Below are 24,636 nucleotides of genomic sequence, written 5' to 3' on the forward strand. Positions count from 1 at the left end.
TATTATCTAGCGTGTCCTGCGTTGCATATCTGACTGAGCATACAAGTATCTGACTGAGCGGTGGTAGGCAGAAGCAGGAGTGTAAACATTCATTCAAACAACACTTTCGTGCGTTTTGCCAGCAGCTCTTTGTTGTGCGTCAAGCATTGCGCTGTTTATGACTTCAAGCCTATCAACTCCCGAGATGAGGCTGGTGTAACCGAAGTGAAATGGCTTGCTAGTTAGCGAACGCTAATAGCGTTTCGCTAAGCCTGTGGTTGTTTCCCTTGCCCTGCATGGGTAACGCTGCTTCGATGATGGCTGTTGTCGTTGTGTTGCTGGTTTGAGCCCAGGGAGGAGCGAGGAGAGGGACGGAAGCTATACTGTTACACTGGCAATACTAAAGTGCCTATAAGAACATCTAATAATAACTACAACCTAAAACTTCTTACCTGGGAATATTGAAGACTCATGTTAAAAGGAACCACCAGCTTTCATATGTTCTCATGTTCTGAGCAAGGAACTGAAACGTTAGCTTTCTTACATAGCATATATTGCACTTTTACTTTCTTCTCCAACACTTTGTTTTTGCATTATTTAAACCAAATTGAACATGTTTCATTATTTGAGGCTAAATTGATTTTATTGATGTATTATATTAAGTTCAAATAAGTGTTCATTCAGTATTGTTGTAATTGTCATTATTACAAATATTTTTTTTTTTGTATAATCGGTATCGGCGTTGAAAAATCATAATCAGTCGACCTCTAGTGGGGGGGTGCAGTGCTGTTGACCGGGGTAGGGGTAGCCAGGTGGAAAGCATGGCCAGCCATAGAAAAATGCTTATTGAAATTCTCAATTATAGTGGATTTATCGGTGGTGAAAGTGTTTCCTGTCTTCAGTGGGCAGCTGGGAGGTGTTCTTATTCTCCATGGACTTTACAGTGATGGGGTGCGATAAATTTATATATGGTGTCCAGGGCACAGCTGGGGGGTGTATAACAAGCGGCAACGGTGAGAGACTTGTTTCTGGAAAGGTCGATTTTTAAAAGTAGAAGCTCGAATTGTTTGGGCACAGACCTGGATAACCAGGTGCACATGCCAACACTCCATCATTTACAAACAAAGCATGTGTGTTTAGTGAGTCTGCCAGATCAGAGGCAGTCGGGATAACCAGGGATGTTCTCTTGATAAGTGCCTGAATGGACCATGTTCCTGTTCTGCTAAGAATTCGAAATGTAAGTACTTTTGGGTAGCAAGGAAAATGAGTAAAGTAAATATTCTTTAGGAATGAAGTAAAAGTAGTCAAAAATATAAATATTAAAGTACAGACACTTAAGTAAAAATACATTCAAGTGCTAAAGTACTTTACACCACTGCTTAGGATTCAGGAAGATAATTTTTTCAAAGCCTATTTTACTATTGCTTACTCTATACCTCTTCCTTTCTGAATATCTCCATCCCCTCTTCTGTATGTTTTTTTTTACAACACTCCTGATTGATTTACTTAGGCTATTCATAGCACTTGAAATAACAGAAGCTACATTATCATGTATTGTATATGGCATAAAAGTGATATGGTGTTAGATGGCTGTACCGTCACTTACATTATCTCTGTTTCCCAAGGGGTGCACTTTTAGTTTTTTGCCCGAGCAGTACACAGCTGATTTAAATAATGAACTCATCACACTTTGATGATTTAAATCAGCTGTGGTGCCAGGGAAAAAACGTGCACCACTTGGGGTCCTTAGATTAACTTTTCCCGAACTAGGTCCTATCTGGTGCTGAGGTGACCCTGATGATGAGTAAATGCAGTTTCCTATATGTACAGTGGGTGGCAGGATATATATGGTCTGAGTTCCAGAGATCACAAAAATAAACTATAGCTGCTAGTAGCAATGAACAACAGGATGACAGTAAGGACACAAATCAGTTGGATAACAAAGCAAGCACTCCTTTCCTTTCCTACATGACAATCAGTGAAAGCATTACCATGTTAATCTCTCAATACCACAAGGATGATGCAAGTGAAGTTTAGTCTAGGTAATCATTCTTAAAACCATTACTTAATGTATTGAGTTTATCCTTCTATATAGATCAGCTGAATGCGCAAGCAGCAGGAATTCTGTTCTCATTTTCCCAAATAAAATATCCGGTGTAAATTTGCACAAATTTCTAAAAAGCTGTTTTTGCTTTGTCATTATGGGGAATGTAGAATGTTTAGGGGACACACACGATTGAATCCATTTTAGAATAAGGCTGTACAGTAACAAAATGTGGAAAAAGTCAAGGGTTCTGAATACATGTTTTGCATTCATTTGCATGAGACAAACCCTACTTGATCAAGTTATTGCTCTAGTATCCACTGATGCCAATGACATCTATAGTGCTGCCATCTAAGGCTGCAGAGACTTTATATTCACACAGCTTCTAAGGACATATACATATGGTTTACATAACAAATTTCATGGCACCATGTCTGGAGTGAATCTGATGAATGGTTTATGAGAAGATGATTGCAGATGATTTTCTCCAGATGGGCCTATATCAGAGATCGGCAACTGGCGGTCATTCCTGCTCTACTAGATGGTCCTCATAAGGAAATCAATGACAGTCCATACACTTTCTGAAACTCTGAAAGCAATTAATTTCAACTGCACCTTCAAAACAATCCCCTTAGTACTATTCAGGTACTATGGCTAGAATGGCATGTACTTAGGGCACAGTATGTTCAGTGTAACATCTTGGATAAGCATTTGTAGGTGGACTAGGGGAGAACTGCCCCTTCTCTTTGAAGCCATGACAGTTCAAGGCCGACTGCGGTGCTGCAGGCTTTGTTAGCCGAAAACAGTATCCCACATAAGTGAATGGAAAAATGTCTTTGTGATCTTTGTGTAAATAAATCACTTTTTTGAAGTCTATCATGATGCCAACAATTGCATCTAATACGCTCAATGTATGATCTTAAACCGATTATTTTTTAAATTGCATACAATAAGTTAAGGATCATTTTGTTGCTAATGGCAGCTTGCAGTACCCCGGTCGGCCTTCAACTTGAGTTACTCAATGAGGGAGACAGCACTGTGCTAGTCTGCAAAGTCACTTCCTGGAGTAGCTCAAACTGCATGTTATGTCTCCATAGATGGGTTGGCTAACAATGTCATGAAAACTATGCGCACACATCCATTGGGGCAGAAGTCAGTCTGTTTTTGTGATTCTGGATGGCCAGATTGCTAGCAAGAATGACAAGAAACTACCATGTGGGAAATCGTAAGTGGCTCGTTTCAGGTTGTTATTGATACCATGTCTTGTTTTGAGGTGTTTTGACTGAATTCATGTCAATACTAATACAGCTCAAATTCACTAGCTAGCTAACCAACAACTGTAATGATGTATTTGAGAGACAAGTGGTCATTGTGCAAATGTATTTATGTTTTCAATAAACATTGGAGACAAAATATAGTTTGCATGTCAACAATCTAAACCAACCTCATCTGTTTTGCCCCATGGTTGCGCACATGCTGTTAAGAATGCAGAGCAGTGCTTTATTATAGACAGACTTCTCACCATCTTAGTTCCTGTTGTATCAATGTTTTGACCATGACAGTTTACAATCCAGGGTTACTCCAATCAGTTTAGTCACCTCAACTTGCTCAATTTCCACATTATTCATTACAAGAGTTAGTTGAGGTTTAGTGAATGATTTGTCCCAAATACAATGCCTTTAGTTTTTGAAATATTTAGGACTTATTCCTTGCCACCCATTCTGAAATGAACTGCAGGTCTTTGTTAAGTGTTGCTGTCATTTCATTCGCTGTGGTAGCTGACGTTTATAGTCATCCCATACATGGCCACACTAGCTGTCCTCAAAGCCAGTTGCATGTCATTAGTAAAGATTGAAAAAAGTAAAAGGGCCTAGACAGCTGCCCTGGGAAATTCCTGATTTTACCTGGATTTTGTTGGATAGGCTTCCATTAAATACCTCTGTGTGTTTTGTTGGGACAGGTAACTCTATCCACAATATAACAAGGGGTGTAAAGCCAAAACACATTTTTCCAGCAACAGACTATGATCTATGTCAAAAGCCACACTGACATCTATCAAAACAGCCCCCACAATTTCTCTCAGCCAATCAGTCATTTGTATAAGTGCTGTGCTTGTTCCCTATAAGAGTGCTGAAAGTCTTGTCAATTTGTTTACTGTAAAATAGCATTGTACCTGGTCAAACACATTTTTTTTCAACCATTTACTAAGGGTTGGTAACAGGCTGATTGGTCAGCTATATGAGCCAGTCAAGGGGGCTTTATTATTCTTAGGTAGGGAAATAACTTTTGCTTTCCTCCAGGCCTGAGGGCACACTTTCTAGTAGGCTTAAATTGAAGATGTGGCAATATCGTCCACTATTATCCTCAGCAATTTTCCATCCAAGTTGGCAGACCCCGGTGGCTTTTCACCTCTTCCACAGTTACTTTACGGAATTTAAAAAATCCAATGCTTGTTTCATAATTTGGTGTGTGTATGTTAAAAGAATACAATTATCCCCCCCCCCCCCCCCCCCCGATATGTAAACAAAGTTATTTTAATGATTTATCATATTTAGATAATCAAGCTTAAAAACTCAACATGTGTGTGGCTATTGAATGACTACAGCTCTTTGGTTACAAAGACCCAGGTTTCCTCAAAGTGTTTTTTTTGTTACCATGTGTGCAACATCATAAAATGAACTCCTCTTGTGAATCAAAATAATGGTCTGTGTCAGGCCTATTACTAGGTCAAATAGAAGAGCAAAGGAGAAATCCTAAACCACCACAAGGGGAATATGGCAACACTTCTACACTCCTCAGATGCAAGTGCACTGCACCGAAGATAGATTTCATTTGAAAAATGAAATCTTTGTCATCTTCCATGGTCAAGCAGACAACAGCAGTCCAATGTAATCAAGAGTGATTTTAAGTTCTTTCTAAATTCTAAATCAAAACATTAGTCAAGTCCTTCATTGTAAAAAACATCATCCAGTGTGCACATCGGAAAAATCGACAAAAAAATGGATCTGTAATTATACTGATATGCAAAAAATCTGATTTAGATTCTAATTGCAACTTCAACATGGTTTCACTATATACAGCTACGTACTGTACTGAAAAAGTGCTGTGTTTCATGTCAGTAATCGTTTAGTGTAAAAACTCCACTGTGAAATCTCAATAATACTGTTTGAGAGGGACACACACAAAGTCCTGTGATCCTTTCCTCAGGTTGCAGTCTCGCCTCCATTAACACTTTGAAAAAGGGCCATCTGCTAGCACCGCCCTTTTTGGAGCCAGAGGCCACAGTTGCTCCAACGCACTGAAGTTTGGCATGAGCATTGAGGAAACTTGGAGAATATTGGTACCTCGTGCCCCAAAACAAATGTTTGAGTGGGGCTGAGGTTTAGACTTAGATAAGCCTGGAGTTGCGGAGGAACTGGATTAGAACTTTGTAAATGAAGCTGTATTGAGAGATGGTCTGCACCATCATCATACGCTGCTGCCGGAGCATGTTGAGAACGGTCGGGATGTCCAGCATCTGGAGGAAAGAGGTGGAAACAGGCCACAAACAGGGGTTTACAAAAGGAGTATGTTATTGGATTGGTTAATGGGCCTAATGATCTAAACTGTGGTGAGATGTGATCAATGCCTACCTACATTCCTGATGGAATAGACTAGGTTTCAATCCTGGCGACCTTATTCATTTTTAGGCCTTCTACATAGCCCAGTAATGTAATATACATGTAGACGTTAGTTAGGTGTTTACCTCGTTGTGTTCCAGACAGGCGATCATGACCTCAGAGAGGATGACCACCCCGGAGCGGCCCACTCCAGCACTACAGTGGACCAGCACAGGCAGGTTGGTGTTCTTTGGGTCGCTGGTGCTGTTGGTGTGTCTCCTCACTGACTGGATCTCCTCCAGGTACGCTGGGGAAAACATTGAAATAAGAGAATGATTGATTCTATTAACTGAACTAAATAAAAATAGGCTTTTACAACACAATCTCAATGTATCACTGAACACTCATTTAACTTTGACTGGAACTGCCTTCTTGACCTGCTCTCCCTTGGAATAGAGATTTCTTAAAGGGACTTCCTGGTTTGAATACACGTTACTCCAACTGATCCACTCACAGAGGAAGCCCTTGAAGTCCTCAGGGCAGCCGTGGTCGGGCCAGTCTGTGTACTGCAGGTGCCACACAGTGTGCTCCTGGCCCGTCAGCACGTGTTTTATCGTCAAGCCTGTGGTGGCGTAGCAGCCTGAGTCCATCCTGAAGCGTGTGGTGATCTTAAAGTGTCCATACGTCACTGTGTTGTGGCGGGAGCCGAGCCGTGGCCAGTAGCGGAAACTCTTTTCCCTGCCACCCTCCTGCAAAGGGGTTAGAGGCCAAAGGTTTGCCAGGGTCAAAGGGTAATGTTATTGCTTACAGGGCAGTATCCTAGATCTGAGGTCATACAATAACAGTAACACACCATGGACATACAGACATAATAAAGTCCAGTGTAACACACACACACACCTCTTCAGCTGTAACCATGGCAATGATGGCCACGCCCTGCTCCCACACCATTTGCCAGAAGTCCTGACAGGTGTTGGAGAGAGGGCCTTGGGAGGCGATGTACCTCCACTCGTCTCCGCCCACCATGATCTAGGAAACGCCAGAGGAGAGATGGTTATAAGTGACCTCAACCACTGTAAAAGCATTTACAGTGCCTTCAGAATGTATTCAAACCCCTTGACTGATTCCACATGTGTTACAGCCTGAATTCAAAATGGATAAAAAATGTAATCTCACCCATCTACACACAATTCCCCAAAATGACAAAGTAATACCATGTTTGTAAACATTTTAGCAAATGTATTGAAAATGAAATGCAGAAACATCTCATTCATTGCATGCCACTCACAATACAATATTAGCACGATACTTAGGTGCGGATACGTATTACACTGCTCACAATTCTATATGTATTGCAATTCAACACTGATTTTATTGGGATTTGATGTTCCAAACATATTGCTCACTATATATTTCTGCTGAAGAGTGAACCTGACATTTATGTTGATCAGTCATATAAATAACAGTGCTGAAAACACCCTGACTCACTGTTTAAAATGCTTATCAAAGAGACAATGACTGCATAAAGTCCTAAGCCATCAGCAGTCATCTGGAATGAAGAACAAGCGGAGAGGAGGCATTTCTGGGAAGTTAACCCTAACCTGGGAAACACTGCAATAGAGCAAAGACATTCATAAATGTATGGTGTATGTACAGGTAACTTCCGAAATAATGGAAACACAAGTAAATAAGGGATACAAAGTATATTGAAAGCAGGTGCTTCCATACTAGAGGTCCACTGATTAATTAGGGCCGATTTCAAGTTTTCATAACAATCGGAAATCGGTATTTTTGGACACCGTTTAAAAAAAAAATAATTACACCTTTATTTCATCTTTATTTAACTAGGCAAGTCAGTTAAGAACACATTCTTATTTTCAATGACGGCCTAGGAATGGTGGGTTAACTGCCTTGTTCAGGGGCAGAACGACAGATTTTCACCTTGTCAGCTCGGGGGATCCAATCTTGCGACCTTACAGTTAACTAGTCCAACGCTCTAACCACCTGCCTCTCATTGCACTCCACGAGGAGACTGCCTGTTACGCGAATGCAGTAAGCCAAGGTAAGTTGCTAGTTAGCATTAAACTTTTCTTATAAAAAACAATCAATCAATCATAATCACTAGTTAACTACACATGGTTGATGATATTACTAGTTTATCTAGCATGTCCTGCGTTGCATATAATCGATGCGGTGCGTATCATTGCTCCAATGTGTACCTAACCATAAACATCCATGCCTTTCTTAAAATCAATACACAGAAGTATATATTTTTAAACCTGCATATTTAGCTACAATAAATCCAGGTTAGCAGGCCATATTAACCAGGTGAAATTGTGTCACTTCTCTTGCGTTCATTGCACGCAGAGTCAGTGTATAGTTCTGTACCATCACTCATTCATATATCTTTATGTACACATTCGTTATCCCTTTACACTTGTGCGTATAAGGTAGTAGTTTTGGAATTGTTAGGTTAGATTACTCGTTGGTTATTACTGCATTGTTGGAACTAGAAGCACAAGCATTTCGCTACACTCGCATTAACATCTGCTAACCATGTGTATGTGACAAATAAATTTGATTTGATATATGCAACAGTTTAGGCTGCCTAATTTGCCAGAATTTTACGTAATTATGACATAACATTGGTGGTTGTGCAATGTAACAGCAATATTTAGACTTAGATGCCACCCGTTAGATAAAATACGGAACGGTTCCGTATTTCACTGAAAGAATAAACGTCTTGTTTTCGAGATGGTAGTTTCCGTATTCGACCATATTAATAACCTAAGGCTCATATTTCTGTGTGTTATCATGTTATAACTAAGTCTATGATTTGATAGAGCAGTCTGACTGAGCGATGGTAGGTAGCAGCATGCTCGTAAGCATTCATTCAAACAGTGTGTCAATGTGTTCCTGGTTCGAGCCCAGGTAGGAGCGAGGAGAGGGATGGAAGCTATACTGTTACACTGGCAATACTAAAGTGCCTATAAGAACATCCAATAGTCAAAGGTTAATGAAATACAAATGGTATGGAGAGAAATAGTCATATAATTCCGATAATAACTACAACCTAAAACTTCTTACCTGGGAATATTTAAGACTCATGTTACAAGGAACCACCCGCTTTCATATGTTCTCATGTTCTGAGCAAGGAACTTAAACATTAGCTTTCTTACATGGCACATATTGCACTTTTACTTTCTTCTCCAACACTTTGTTTTTGTATTATTTAAACCAAATTGAACATGTTTCATTATTTATTTGAGGCTAAATTGATTTTAATGATGTACTATATTAAGTTAAAATAAGTGTTCATTCAGTATTGTTGTAATTGTCATTATTACAAATACATTTTTTTTTTTTTATCGTCCGATTAATCGGTATCGGCTTTTTTTGGTCCTCCAATAATCGGTATCAGCGTTGAAAAATCATAATCGGTCGACCTCTATTCCATACAGGTGTGGTTCCTGAGTTAATTAAACAATTAACAACCCATCATGCTTAGGGTCGTGTATAAAAATGCTGGGCAGGCCATTATTTTTACTACCATGGTGTTTCTAGCTATCACTGTCGGTTCACTGGGTTGGTTCGCACTATGGAGCCGAGCAAAGCCATACTACTCTGGACTAGTTATGCATCCACCATAAAATGCTGGAACCATGCAGGAAAAGACGGGGAGGCGGGGAGAAAATATCCAAGCCAGCATGGTCGGGTTCGGGTCGGCATGGTACTGTGAAAAGGGTATTAGTGTGTCCATTACCCTGATGTGCGAGGCGTTGATGTAGCCAGTGTTGTTCTCCTTGCTGGGCGCCAGCTCCACACGCGTGTCGTCGTAGGGCAGCACGTCCTGGAAGCGGTTCCTCTCGCCACTCTCGGGAAGCTTGGCGATGCTGCAGACGCCTGCCGGACACCGCTTGGCCACCTGCTCGTACTCCTGGAACACCATGCCCTGCTCCATACGCTGCTGCAGCTCCTTACACTGAGAGAGAGAGACACACAGACAAGGGTTAATGACAGAGACCTGGAATTGTTCCGGTAGGTATAAAATGATTGAAATGCTACAGTGTTGTGAGTAACTCTGCAAGAAATAAAGTAAATTTTCCTGACAGCTGTTAAGGTCCCCTACATTGCTGTTATTACAGTGCTATCACTCTGATTAGTACGCCTGCGAAGAAGTGTCACTGGAGATGGACCTGGCCTGGAGTGTGATGGCGACTATGTTTAGTGGTAATACGGTCACGTAAACGTTGTTAAACTGGAACCTAGTCGGTGTGTCATTTTGAGTTAACAATAGCTGGAAACAGCGTAGTAGTATCTGAATTCTGATTGAACAAACAAATGGTGCACCAACTAACACATTCAGGAGTTTCAACTAAAACTGATATAAAAAAGTAGGACAATATTATCCTGGTAGAACTGTTCTATTTCATCACTACCATTCAACACCTTTTTGTTCTGTTTTAAATAACATACTGTTTTGAGCTCCATTAACTAAGTCTTATGTTCTGCAATAGATGCAAGACAATAACATTTGGATAAAACATTACTCTGTCTGCCTGCTATTCTGTTTGGCAATCAAATCCAAAACTCTGCAAATGTAAAGCAGTATCAATGTCTAGATTCTACAGAAAACATTACAGTATCCACCGCTAGAGCAAACCTTCTCTATAATACTGTTCATGTAAAATACCACAGGGCCTCTGAGCATAGGTGGTTACAAAACCAGTCTCTCTAGCTGCAAACCAAATCACACAAGAAATGTTGAAGAGGTTCCTCCTAAAACGAAGCATAAAATAAACCCCATTTAGCAAACAGTGTTAAAGGGACAACACCAGCCTAGAACAATGCCAGTGCCTACCCTCTCGTCGTTGGAGGTCTCAGGCTTCTCCTTGCCCCCTTGGTGCAGTGGCAGCCTGGACAGGGTCAGGCCGTTGAGGGCTGCCACCTTCAGAGGACCCATCTTCTTCAGCTCAATCCGCTTCTTCATGCTCTGGTGTTACAGAGGACAGAGAGAGAGTGAGTGAAGTTGACAGTGTCAGAGAGGGAGATGAGGGGGAAGGACAGAAACGACATAGCCTGGTTATGCCTTTCTGTGGAATGCTACCGGACCAGCTATTGCGGTCGCCAGCCACATTCCTGTCACATGTTAAGTCACCTGACCAACAGAGAGTGTTTGATATTGGTCGAAATGGCCTTTGGGACATTCCACTACGTGATGTGTGACATTGTGGTGTAATTGAGAAGATCATTCAAAATGTCAGACATCTTAGCTATGAGGAAAAAAATATCTTAACTGACAAAGAAATTAAGAAGTCTCCATGACATGAAGATTGGGTAACAGCTGTTCCTTGAACTACGAAATACACACTGACACCTCTAGTCAAATATTGTGATTAAATGTACTTTTAAAAAACTACACTACACAGCGAGTGAGGCAGCGGAAACTGGAGCTACTATGGCGGAAGAGAGGGGGCAAGTCTCACGGCAGGAGGCAGGCCATCGATGGGTTTCTTCCCAGCAGGAACGTCTGACACGGGCCTCTTCTTGATGAAGTCCTTCTTGGCCTTCTGTTTGTTCTGCCCACTGATGTCACCGTCAGACACAGAGGGAACCATCCTGACAGGCTGCCCATGCGCCAACAGGTACACCGGCTCCGCCTCCTGGATCAGTGCGTGTATCGGATAGGCCGGGAGGCCAGACAAGACAGGGTCAAGGGGGGAGCCAATGGGATATGCGGGCGGTGGCTCCAGGGGAATCTGGCCCAGATTGGTTAGAAGCTGCTGCGGGTCAAACCCAGACAATAGTGCATCGTGGGATTGGGGGGTGTGGTGTCCGCTCTCATCCTCAAACTCCTCCTCCTCACTGCTGTGCACCAACATGGTGGCGTCCGACAGGGACTTCTGGTGGCCGTAGCGCACGTGCTCCTTCCCCTCTCCCCCGTCCTCTGACTTGGTCCGCTCAGGAATACTTTGAGCTGGGAGCTTGAGGAGGGTCCATGCGGGGCCAGAAGGGGGGTGTCATTGACCCTCATGCCCTCCAGGCTGTAAGCCAGGCTGGCGATCTCAATGGAGTTGCGTTTGTGTGCGTTTTGTTGGTGGGGGTGGTGTTGTGGGGGTCCAGCCATGAACAGGGGTTCAGATACCTCCTGCAGGGAGTGGGCTACAGGCAGGCTGTCCTCCTGGAAGGTCTGGACAGAGTGGTGCACGCATGGTGATCAAGTCCGGGTTGCTGTTGCTTACGTACAGGTGGTGAGACAGGGCTGGCATGCTGTTAGCAGGCCGCGTGCGGGCACCGTATGAGTAAGGGGGTGGAGGGCGGTACACCTGGGTCCTCATGATGTTGGCCGCAGGGTACTCCTGCGCCTGCTGCAGCCGGATGTTGGTCAGCTCGGGCACACTGACCGCCCGCGCCACCGGCCTCCTCTCCGTGGGGTAGGACTATGGGAAGGGGCTGTGGAAGCTGGAATTTAGGTGGAAAGGGTAGTGGTGGTGCGTTCCTCCTCCACCATGCTCTCCTCTGATCTCAGGCTGGCTGTAGACCAGGGGGTCGGGCCTGCTGTAGGCGTACGAGTTCCCAATGTTCAGGTTCCTCATGGAGAGGCTCTGGCGGTGCTCGTGGGCGTGCACCATCCCTCCTCCCTGGTTCTTCTGCCTCATGACTGTATTGTAGTCCGGGGTGGCGCGGTAGGAGGGGGGGATGAGAGTGCTGTGGCGGTGCGAGGGCACGTAGTCAGGTCGGGTGATGTCACTTCCTGTGATGGAGGGGTTGGAGGACATGGGCGAGGGCTGCATGTAGTGCTGGGGGTTGGTGAGGGAGCTGGTGCTGTAGGCGCTGTACACGCTGCCGTTACGCAGCTGCCCGTTCACAACGCCACTGTTGCCGTACTCGAGTGGTGAGCGGTCCAGGCTGGGTCTGGGAGTGGTAGTAGCAGCCGTGCTGACTGTTCATGTACAGGTTGTCTGAGAGATAGGAGAGAGATAAGACAAAAGGTAATGTTAGAACTACAGTATTAGGACTAGAGGTCGACCGATTATGATTTATGATTATGAACGCCGATACCGATACCAATTATTAATATAATACATCAATAAAATCAATTTAGCCTCAAGTAAATAATGAAACATGTTCAATTTGGTTTAAATAATGCAAAAACAAAGTGTTGGAGAAGAAAGTAAAAGTGCAATATGTGCTATGTAAGAAAGCTAACGTTTCAGTTCCTTGTTCAGAACATGAGAACATATGAAAGCTGGTGGTTCCTTTTAACATGAGTCTTCAATATTCCCAGGTAAGAAGTTTTAGGTTGTAGTTATTATAGGAATTATAGAACTATTTCCCTCTATACCATTTGTATTTCATTAACCTTTGACTATTGGATGTTCTTATAGGCACTTTAGTATTGCCAGTGTAACAGTATAGCTTCCGTCCCTCTAGTTACCGCGCGCTAACTAGCTAGCCATTTCACTTCGGTTACACCTGCCTCATCTCGGGAGTTGATAGGCTTGAAGTCATAAACAGCTCAATGCTTGACACACAACGAAGAGCTGCTGTCAAAACGCACGAAAGTGCTGTTTGAATGAATGTTTACGCGCCTGCTTCTGCCTACCACCGCTCAGTCAGATACTTGTATGCTCATTCAGATTATATGCAACGCAGGACACGCAAGATAATATCTAGTAATATCATCAACCATGTGTAGTTAACTAGTGATTATGATTGATTGTTTTTTATAAGATAAGTTTAATGCTACCTAGCAACTTACCTTGGCTTACTGCATTTGGTTAACAGGCAGTCTCTCTCTGACAAGGTGAAAATCTGTCGTTCTGCCCCTGAACAAGGCAGTTAACCCACCGTTCCTAGGCCGTCATTGAAAATAATAATGTGTTCTTAACTGACTTGCCTAGTTAAATAAAGGTATAAAAAATATTTTTTAAATTTTAAATAAATAAAACATTCGGCAAATCGGCGCCCAAAAATACCGATTTCCGATTGTTATGAAAACTTGAAGTCGGCCCTAATTAATCGGCCATTCCGATTAATCGGTCAACCTGTAATTAGGACGGACATACCCATTCAAATAATCCAGCAATCAAAGCATTGTTGCATGACTAAGCTCAAATAAAGATTTAATTTGGGTGAAACACCAGTGATCTTGGTTCTATTTTGGTTTCATCTGACCATATGACATTCTCCCAATCTACTTCTGGATCATCCAAATGCTCTCTAGCAAACTTCAGACGGGCCTGGACATGTACTGGCTTAAGCAGGGGGACACGTCTGGCACTGCAGGATTTGAGTCCCTGGCGGCGTAGTGTGTTACTGATGGTAGGCTTTGTTACTTTGGTCCCAGCTCTCTGCAGGTCATTCACTAGGTCCCCCCGTGTGGTTCTGGGATTTTTGCTCACCGTTCTTGTGATCATTTTGACCCCACGGGGTGAGATCTTGCGTGGAGCCCCAGATCGAGAGAGATTATCAGTGGTCTTGTATGTCTTCCATTTCCTAATAATTGCTCCCACAGTTGATTTCTTCAAACCAAGCTGCTTACCTATTGCAGATTCAGTCTTCTCAGCCTGGTGCAGGTCTACAATTTTGTTTCTGGTGTCCTTTGACAGCTCTTTGGTCTTGGCCATAGTGGAGTTTGGAGTGTGACTGTTTGAGGTTGTGGACAGGTGTCTTTTATACTGATAACAAGTTCAAACAGGTGCCATTAATACAGGTAACCAGTGGAGGACAGAGGAGCCTCTTAAATAAGAAGTTACAGGTCTGTGAGAGCCAGAAATCTTGCTTGTTTGTAGGTGACCAAATACTTATTTTCCACCATAATTTGCAAATAAATTCATTAAAAATCCTACAATGTGATTTTCTGGATTTTTTTCCCTCATTTTGTCTGTCATAGTTGAAGTGTACCTATGATGAACATTACAGGCCTCTCTCATCTTTTTAAGTGGGAGAACTTGCACAATTGGTGGCTGACTAAATACTTTTTTGCCCCACTGTACATCATCTTTCCTCGCCCAAACACAAAATGTTTCAAAAGTGGTGAGGAGAGGATTGGTGATTATTGGTGCACGTCATTTAAATGTAGCTAGGGTGTTTTGGAGGCTCTGGATGGTTTTTAGGGGAGGGTGTTGGCGCTCTGAGGAGACCTGTACTGTAGGCGGGTGGCTGCGGACAGCGTTGTTACAAGGCAGAAAAGGAAAGAGAGGAATGGAGAGAGTGAGAATGGACTCCTGGGAGCCCTCAGAAGGCGAATGGGGGTCAGACTCCTTTCTGGAGAGAAGAGGGTACAGGAATGAGGAGAGCACACACACGCAAAGAGAGTTCCACATACACAGGAACTGGGCTAGACTCATTAAGAGAGAGACACACTTACAGGCTGCTCTTGTTAATCTTGTAAAACTTGTGCCTGGCCAGACACATCCGGCACACGTATTTGGAGGTTTCCATGTCTTCCTGTAGAGGGGAAAGAAAGCATTTACAATTTCAGACATTCAGTACACTGGGCAGGTGGTGGTCCACTACTTATTCACCAACCCAAATACAACTTCTATGAATATTTTGAAGAGAAATACACAACGCAGAGACAGAGTACCAGAGGTCATGTGGACGAGAATTCAATAGAATTAACGATCAATGGAAATAGTGTTTTTTCTGTAATAGGGAATTATTTATCAATGGGTCAGAGACATGGGAGGAATTTGTCTATATATTGAGTCTGAAATAGGATACTTGTTATTTGACCATTGGCCCAGTTGTACTGCAAGGACTTCTAAACTGGTCAACCACAGGCTAGGGCTGGGTTATAAACTACCTCCTGTCCCTTTGTTCTGGAGAGATAAACACAGGAGAGAATCACTAGAGAGCATCACTGAGGACAGGGGAGAATGACCATCTACCTCCCAGCATAACATCTATGATCTGTCCTTCTCAAATGAATTGATTTTCCTCCCCCGATTTGCTTTGGGGTCTGTGTTAATAAAGAATAACATCAAACTGCTAACAAACTGCATGGGGCTTTAGCCAGCGGTTGTTGACCCTATAGGCATGGGACTTAGTTACCACCATACAAGCACACATACATGCGTGTTTACCTTGAAAAGTCAATACACATTCTCACAGCATGCACTGTGTGATTAAAGGACCATGTGTTTAATGGGAAGAGGATCATTGCAGTGTGTGGTGGTGGTGGTGGTGGTTTGAGACTCACAGTCTGGAACTGCACGCTCTCCTTTTTGTTGGCCAGCTCCAGGGCAAAGAAGGACTTATTGTGAGTCATGTTGTTAACTTCATTCCACCTACACAGCCAATTAAAATAGAGAGGGGCGAGAGCATGAGGCAGTGGCATGGCAGTGGTCACATTTAGAACTGGACTGTGGGAGGGTAGTGACGTAAATAGAAACCATATCTGATTCAATAGTAAGAGAAGTGTCTACATTCAACACTGCTAGTAGCATTTAGACCAGGATATTCTACACAAAATGAGACTTCCTCTTAGTAAAATTCAAGATTTCAGTTATTATATAGATTAGTCTTTCCCAACTCAATTACCCCAACAGCAAACATGATTCAAATTGTGAACTAATAATCAACCCCCAATGAGTTGAATCAGGTGAGTTTCAGGGCCTACAACAAAAACATGTGTTGTTGGGGGTACAGGAATTGGGAAACACTGATAGAATGTCAGGAGGTTTTCCTGATCATGTGACCTGAGGCCTAGTTTCTCCTTGCCAGGTCACATGGTCAGGAACCCCCCTGGCCCTATTTATTGAACATCACATCTGAAAATAGCAAGAGACCTCCACGCCATCTAAGAATAGTAGCTAGCTAGCTGTGGACTGAACCAGACTCAATATGCAGAGTCATTGCTACAGGCTTCAGACACACAAATACCAGACATGATTCATTCAGACAGCTCATATTTAGAGGCAGATCATACTGCAGGACTGGGGTATTAGCAACAAACATTTTTATTATGCATAAAAATAAACAATTCTGTACAGCTTTACTTGAATACAAGGGGTGGCCTTCCGTTTTTGCACTTGACAAAGATGCCGTCCAGGCAGGCCCCAAGGAGGATATCAGTGCCTTGGCTGTCCTGTGGGAATGGAAATAGAAAAGAAGATTCAATTGAAGACCTATAGCTAATGAAAAATGGGGACCTCACAGAGCCCTGTTTGTTCTGTGTGTGCTGGGTGATCTATATTCATCCTTTTATGAATATATCCCAGAATATCAGTACCAGAATCTGCTGATGTTTTAACTGAAAAATTATTTGTTCCTTGATCCAGTTCAAATAGAGGTATTGACAGAAAATCATTAGAACTGGGGATCAATGACGACGATGAGACAGGTCTCTGAACTCCTCCCTATAGGCTATGGCAGTGAGACCGCTCCCTCAACATCAGCAAGACAAAAGGAGCTGATCGTGGACTACAGGAAACAGAGGGCCGAGCATGCCCCCATTCACGTCGAGCAGGTCGAGATCTTCAAGTTCCTTGGTGTCCACATCACTAAGGACCTATCATGGTCCACATCACTGGGGCCGAGCTTCCTGCCATCCAGGACTTCTATACGAGGCACTGTCAGAGGAAGGCCCTAAAAATTATCAGACTGCAGCCACCCAAGTCATAGACTGTTCTCTCTGCTACTGCATGGCAAACGGTACCGGCACGCCTGGGACCAAGTCTGGGACGCAAAGGCTCCTGAAAAACTTCTATCCCTACGCCATAACTGCTGAACAGTTAATCAAGTAGCTACCCAGACCATTTGCATTGACCCCACTTTTTATTTTTGCACTGACTCTATGCACATTACCCACACACACTACACTGACACTCCAACACACACTACAAAAGCTCACACACACACTTTCACATACACTGCTGCTACTCAGTTGATTGTCTTCGTCTATAGGCTGGGCTCCCGAGTGACGCAGCGGTCTAAGGCACTGCATCTCAATTGCCTGAGGCGTCACTACAGACACCCTGGTTCGAATCCAGGCTGGATCACAACCGGCCGTGATTGGGAGTAAATGGTTGGGAACAAATAAGAATTTGTTCTTAACTGACTTGCCTGGTTAAATTATTTTTTTTAAATTACATAATATTATCTATCCTGATTGCCCAGTCACTTTTACCCCTACCTACATATACAGTACCAGTCAAAAGTTTGGACACACCTACTCATTCAAGGGTTTTTCTTTATTTTTTACTATTTTCTACATTGTAGAATAATTGTGAAGACATCAAAACTATGAAATAACACATATGGAATCATGTAGTAACCAAATAAGCGTTATAAAATATATTTGAGATTTGAGATTCTTCGATGTACCCACCCTTTGCCTTAATGGCAGCTTTGTTCATGTAACGGATGTGAAACGGCTAGCTTAGTTAGCGGTACGCGCTAAATAGCGTTTCAATCGGTGACGTCACTTGCTCTGAGACCTTGAAGTAGTAGTTCCCCTTGCTCTGCAAGGGCCGCGGCTTTTGTGGAGCAATGGGTAAATATGTTTCAAGGGTGACTGTTGTTGATGTGTGCAGAGGGTCCCTGGTTCGTGCCCGGGTATGGGCGAGGGGACGGTCTAAAGTTATACTGTTACATTGATGCTGTTGACCCGGATCACTGGTTGCTGCGGAAAAGGAGGAAGGTCAAAAGCGGGGTGTGTGTAACGGATGTGAAACGGCTAGCTTAGTTAGCGGTGCGTGCTAAATAGCGTTTCAATCGGTGACGTCACTTGCTCTGAGACCTTGAAGTAGTAGTTCCCCTTGCTCTGCAAGGGCCGCGGCTTTTGTGGAGCAATGGGTAACGATGCTTCGAGGGTGACTGTTGTTGATGTGTGCAGAGGGTCCCTGGTTCGCGCCCGGGTATGGGCGAGGGGACGGTCTAAAGTTATACTGTTACATTCACTCTTGGCATTCTCTCAACCAGCTTCATGAGAAATGCTTTTCAACAGTGTTGAAGGAGTTCCCACATATGCTGAGCACTTGTTGTCTGCTTTCCTTCACTCTGTGGTCCAACTCAATCCAAACCATCTCAATTGGGTTAAGGTCAGGTACTTGTGGAAGCCAGGTCATCTGATGCAGCACTCAATCACTCTCCTTCTTGGTCAAATAGCCCTGGAGGTGTGTTTTGGGTAATTGTACCTTTGAAAAACAAATGATAGTCCCACTAAGCGCAAACCAGATGGAATGGCGTATCGCTGCAGAATGCTGTGGTAGCCATGTTGGTTGTGTGCCTTGAATTCAAAATAAATCACTGACAGTGTCAACAGCAAAGCACCCCCACACCTCCATGTTTCCGTTCACCTACTCTGCGTCTCACAAAGACATGACGGTTGGAACCAAAAATCTCAGAGTTGGATTCATCAGACCAAAGGACAGATTTCCACCTGTCTAATGCCCATCGCTCGTGTTTCTTGGCCCAAGCAAGTCTATTCTTATTGGTGTCCTTTAGTAGTGGTTTATTTGCAGCAATTCGACCATGAAGGCCTGATTCACGCAGTCTCATCTGAACAGTTGATGTTGAGATGTGTCTGTTACTCGCATTTATTTGGGCTGAAATCTGAGGTGCCGTTAACTCTAATGAACTTGTCCTTGCAGCAGATGCAACTCTGGGTCTTCCTTTCCTGTGGTGGTCCTCATGAGAGACAGTTTCATCATAGCGCTTGATGTTTTTTGCGACTGCACTTGAAGAAACTTTCAAAGTTATAGAAATGTTCTGGATTGACTGACTTAAAGTAATGATGGACTGTTTGTTTCTATTTTCTTATTTGAACTGTTCTTGCCATAATATGGACTTGGTCTTTTAGCAAATAGGGCTATCTTCTGTATACCACCCCTACCTTGTCACAACACAACTTTTTGTCTCAAACGCATTAAGGAAAGAAATTCCACAAATGTACTTTTAAAACATAGCACACCTGTTAATTGAAATGCATTCCAGGTGACTACCTCATGAAGCTGGTTGAGAGAATGCCAAGCGTGTGCAACGCTGTCATCAGGGCAAAGGGTGGCTACTTTGAAGAACCTGAAATATAAAATACATTTTGATTTAACACTTTTGGTTACATGATTCCATGTGTTATTTCAGAGTTTTGATGTCTTCACTATTTTCTGCAATGTAGAAAATAGTAAAAATAAAGAAAAACCCTGGAATGAGTAGGTGTTAAAACTTTTGACTGGTACTGTACATAATATCTCAATTACCTCGTACCCCTGCACATTGACTTGGTAATGGTACTCCTTGCCTCGTTATCGTATTTTATTGTGTTACAATTTCCTTTTTTATTTAGCCAATTTTTAATTATTTTTAACTCTGCATTGTTGGGAAAGGGCTCGTAAGTAAGCATTTCATGGTAAAGTCTACACCTGCTATATTCGGCGCATATGACAAATTGTATTTGATATAGCAATGGAGTAGTGCAGTGAGGCTTTGGGGGAGCAGTTACTGTAGTTTGGTGTAGTTGTTCACCTTAATTGGGGTACTCTCCTGGCCATAGCCCTCCATCTTCTCCACCTCCTGCATGTACAACACCTCAGCCTCTCGGGCATGCAACCCCCTGAGAGAAACACACATATGGCAATAGAAGTTAACATAAACCATATACATTTCCAACGCAGGCAGACACGGAGATACCAGAATCCATTAACCAGCACAAACAGAGAGAACAAAGACTTGGTCACATTCTGAAACAGAATTGATGGCATATTCACACCTTTCATCTCAGCAAACTGAACCGGTGTCAGTCTAGTTCAACAACCAGCATGATCAGCTGCTGCTATGTTCTATCCCCCATCACCTCCATCTTCAGTTCATGTCTCACTGCACCTCGTTTGACACACAATGCAATGAAACCATTTCATACAGACCAACATCAAGGCAAGTGTCAACTCCTCACCTCTCACCTTCAGAACCCACTGACACCTACCTCCCCTGTAGCCAGTGCCAAGGTATTAATCTAAACAGCTCTTTCCAGCTATCCATCTATCCAGACAGCCCATATGGGGGATGAGCAGAAGGCTGGAAACCTGCAGGTTGGGATGGAGGGATGAAGGGATAGGGGGGGATGAAAACCAGCTGGCCTTGGACTGGAGGAGTGAGCAGGCTTAGTGCCAGGCCAGCCCCAGCTCGGGCCTTTTCATCTATCTACCTGACTGTAAATAACAGCCGAGGAACCCTGGCGGGCCTGCTAATTGGGGACAGATAAGATAGATGCACCATGGACTGCCAAATGCATGTATGGAACCTGGAATCAATTAAAGGCACTGTGTATGTCAGCCTCAGGAGATATGAAGGGGGGGGGGGGGGGGGGGGTTCTGTGGAGAATGAAAGTCATGTCTTCTTTTCCACGGATGGAAAAAAAAAATCAGGCGGATGAACATCTGAAGGTTTCTCACCTGTAGTTCTGGTAAAGCAGAGCCACCCTCTGAGTGGCCTCTTCCAGTACTCTCTCATCCTGGATCCATCCCTGTAAAGAGATGGGGAAACACAGATTACATTGTGCATTCATGAACATATGACATGACGTAAAACATTAACTTTGAGCTGCAAGTCAAAAATAAATAAAACTTCTTACGGTAGGAAACAGCACAAACTTCTGAAGAAACTCCTGCGAATCATAACGATTGAAGTCTCCAAAGTCAGCTGAAACACACAAAATAATCAAATACAAACCACACTTTTTGTAGACTGGATGAATACATGTAAATAACAGTACAGTAATGCTTTTCCTAGAAGTGAAAACCTGACTTAAAAAACAGATAGCTTTTCTTTAAATAGGTCAAAGTCCGTAATGTGTCTATTTCTGCAATTAGTGCAGGGCAGACTGAAAGCGTGCATGGATTTTCAGAATGGCGTGATGCTTTTTCAGCGGTTTCAGTATACAATGACAAAGCAGGCTAATTGCTTTAGCATCTGGAACCGGAGTGGTCCAATGTTACCAGCAATCTCAGTCTGCCCACCAGCTAAATTCACAACTATGTTGAGTATGCCAGGCATTAGTCATGCTAGCTAAACAGCTATGGCCCTGCCAGCCAGCCCCCCCACCAGCCCTAATCTCAGCAGCTAGGTAAAAATAATTCATATCCCAAGCAAAAACCAAAAGCAAACTGAGCAGAGCATTTTTAAGTCAGAAAATTCTTTGTAGGTTTCGCAAAACGTTCAGTATTACTGGGATGATATTTTGCTCTAGCTTGCTATGCCAGTTGGGCAGCAGAAGTTTGAACCTGGGTTGCACTAGTAAGTGATCTCAGTTGCTGTGCTATGTTAACACCCAGGCCAGTAACTTGCACTGCCTGATTTAACTTTGCCAGCATCTCAGAATCAACCTCTTCACTGTTGACGTTGAGACTGGTGTTTTGTGGGTACTATTTAATGAAGCTGCCAGTTGAGGTCTTGTGAGGCATCTGTTTCTCAAACTAGACACTCTAATGTACTTGTCCTCTTGCTCAGTTGTGCACCGGGGCCTCCCACTCTTTCTATTCTGGTTAGAGCCAGTTTGCGCTGTTCTGTGAAGAGGTTAGTACACAGCGTTGTACGAGATCTTCAGTTTCTTGGCAATTGCTCGCATGGAATAGCCTTCATTTCTCAGAACAAGAACAGACTGATGAGTTTCAGAAAAGTTGTTTCTGGCCATTTTCAGCCTGTAATCGAACCCACAAATGCTGATACTCCAGATACTCAACTAGTCTAAAGGACAGTTTTATTGTTTCTTTAAATCAGCACAACAGTTTTCAGCTGTGCTAACACAATTGCAAAAAGATTTTCTAATGATCAATTAATCCTTTTAAAGTGATACATTTGGATTAGCTAACTCAACCTGCCATTGGAACACAGGAGTGATGGTTGCTGATAATGGGCCTCTTGTTGCCTATGTAGATATTCCATTAAAAAAATAAAGTCTGCCGTTTATAGCTACAATAGTAATTTACAGCATTAACAATGTCTGCACTGTATTTATGATCAATTTGATGTTATTTTAAATGGACAAAAAAAATGCTCTTTCAAAAACAAGGAAATGTCTAAGTGACCCCAAACTTTTCAACGGTATGTGTATATTATTATTTAAAAAAGGGATTTATGGACGACAAGGTTATCCTCTAGTCTAGGCTTCACAGTTTGGACAAAATCCAAATGAATGGAGAAGCCATCTGAGTCAGATTCTGATGCATACTGAATCACAGCATGGATGTGTCCACTGTGTGTCCCTAGCAGAGGTGTGTCCACTTGACCTGTGCATGTATCACCTGTGCATGATACAGTGTATCACCACTACTAGACCCACGTGACAGAATAATGACTCGGTCCATGTGGAATGCTTTTGGCTGATTCAGTTGTGTAGTGTGCTTGGCTGGAAGAAAAGCCTGCAATCCCTGACCACCAGTGCCAATTGGAAGACGTAACCAAATCAAATGTTATTAGTCACATGCGCAGAATAAAACAGGTGTACCTTACAGTGAAAAGCTTACTTATGAGCCCCTAACCAACAACGTAGTTTAAAAAAAATACAGATAAGAATAAGAGATAAAAGTAACAAGTATTTAAAGAGCAGCAATGAAAGAATAATAGCGAGACTATATACAGGGGGGTACCGATACAGTGTCAATGTGCGGGGGCACCGGTTATTTGAGGTAGTATGTACATGTAGGTAGAGTTATTAAAGTAACTATACATAGATGATAACAGAAAGTAGCAGTGGAGTAGAGACGGGGGGGGGGGGGGGGGGGGGTCAATGCAAATAGTCTGGGTAGCCATTTGACTAGATGTTCAGGAGTCTTATGGCTTGGGGGTAGAAGCTGAATAGAAGCCTGCCACATCCGACGAGCGTCAGAGCCGGTGTAGTACGATTCGATCTTAGTTCTGTATTGATGCTTTGCCTGTAATGGTTCGTCGGAGGGCATAGCGGGATTTCTTATACATTTCTGGGTTAGAGTCCCGCTCCTTGAAAGCGGCAGCTCTAACCTTTAGCGCAGTGCGGCAGCTGCCTGTAAACCATGAGTTTCTGGTTGGGGTATGTATGTACGGTCCCTTCACATTAAACATATGCCCTTTAAAGAACACAGTTTATTTGTAATCTCGGTTACCCAGAAGTAAAAGTCTCGCAAAATTGAATCTGTCCTCGAGATAATAGTTTATTGGTAGTGTTAATCCATTTAGCTAGCTAGCTAGACAGGGAGCATCTGATTTATAGGTACAAGTCAGTCAGTGATTTCAGAATGTGCTGCGATAACTCTGTACCTTTTTGATAGCAATGGTTCTCCATCCAAAAGTTATCAGTAGGACACGTTCATTACACTGGAATAACAGATCAACATTGATTTTTGACAATGCAGTGAGCTCCAGATTTTTCTTGTTACAAAGAGATAAACGACTTTTGCTAATACCCAACATTCTATTACAACGTTTAATACAGGTTAGATGGTAGAGACGGACAGTCTATCATATCTTATTTGACGTTAGCTAGGTAGATGACGTTAACTATAGCTAAATTAGCACGTTGGCAAGCTCATTGACCCTATCAACGTTAGCCAACAAGCTAACTTCAGTTGAAGCAACACGTTACCAATACTGTTATAAATCAGAGAAGCTTCCAAAACAACCGAAACGTGTGGCTACGTAACGTTATCTAGTTAGCTGGCTAGCTACAAACTAGTAAATAAACTAGCTAATTAGCAAGCAGACTAGCATTGCTAACGTACACGTCGTCGGCGTCAAAACGGGCTCTTCTCTCCAGGCGTCACCTAACAAAATCCCTGTAAATAACTAGCTAGTTGATATTAGCACGGTTACCTTATTGATGTCCTCAAAAACCAAATGAGTCCATTTGTAAATTGTGCATATCCAAAGCGGCTATCAGTGATAATAGGTGATACATATGTCCAATATAAAATAAAGTGTAGTTTGTTTCCAGTTTAACCTGCATCATGCCAAAATCAGACTAAGCCAGCTAACGTGCATCACTTCTTCCCGAAAGAGCATCAAGAGTATGAATCTCTAGCTACATCTGCTGATCTA

General features: G+C 42.9%; 1 pseudogene; it reads right to left on the reverse strand.

Moving 5' to 3' along the window:
- Positions 1-4,522: 4,522 nt before the first annotated feature.
- LOC110505714 lies at positions 4,523-24,481 on the reverse strand (annotated as a pseudogene).
- Positions 24,482-24,636: the final 155 nt, after the last annotated feature.

Source organism: Oncorhynchus mykiss, chromosome 25 (genome assembly GCF_013265735.2).
Source record: "Oncorhynchus mykiss isolate Arlee chromosome 25, USDA_OmykA_1.1, whole genome shotgun sequence".
In the NCBI taxonomy this organism is placed as follows: domain Eukaryota; kingdom Metazoa; phylum Chordata; class Actinopteri; order Salmoniformes; family Salmonidae; genus Oncorhynchus; species Oncorhynchus mykiss.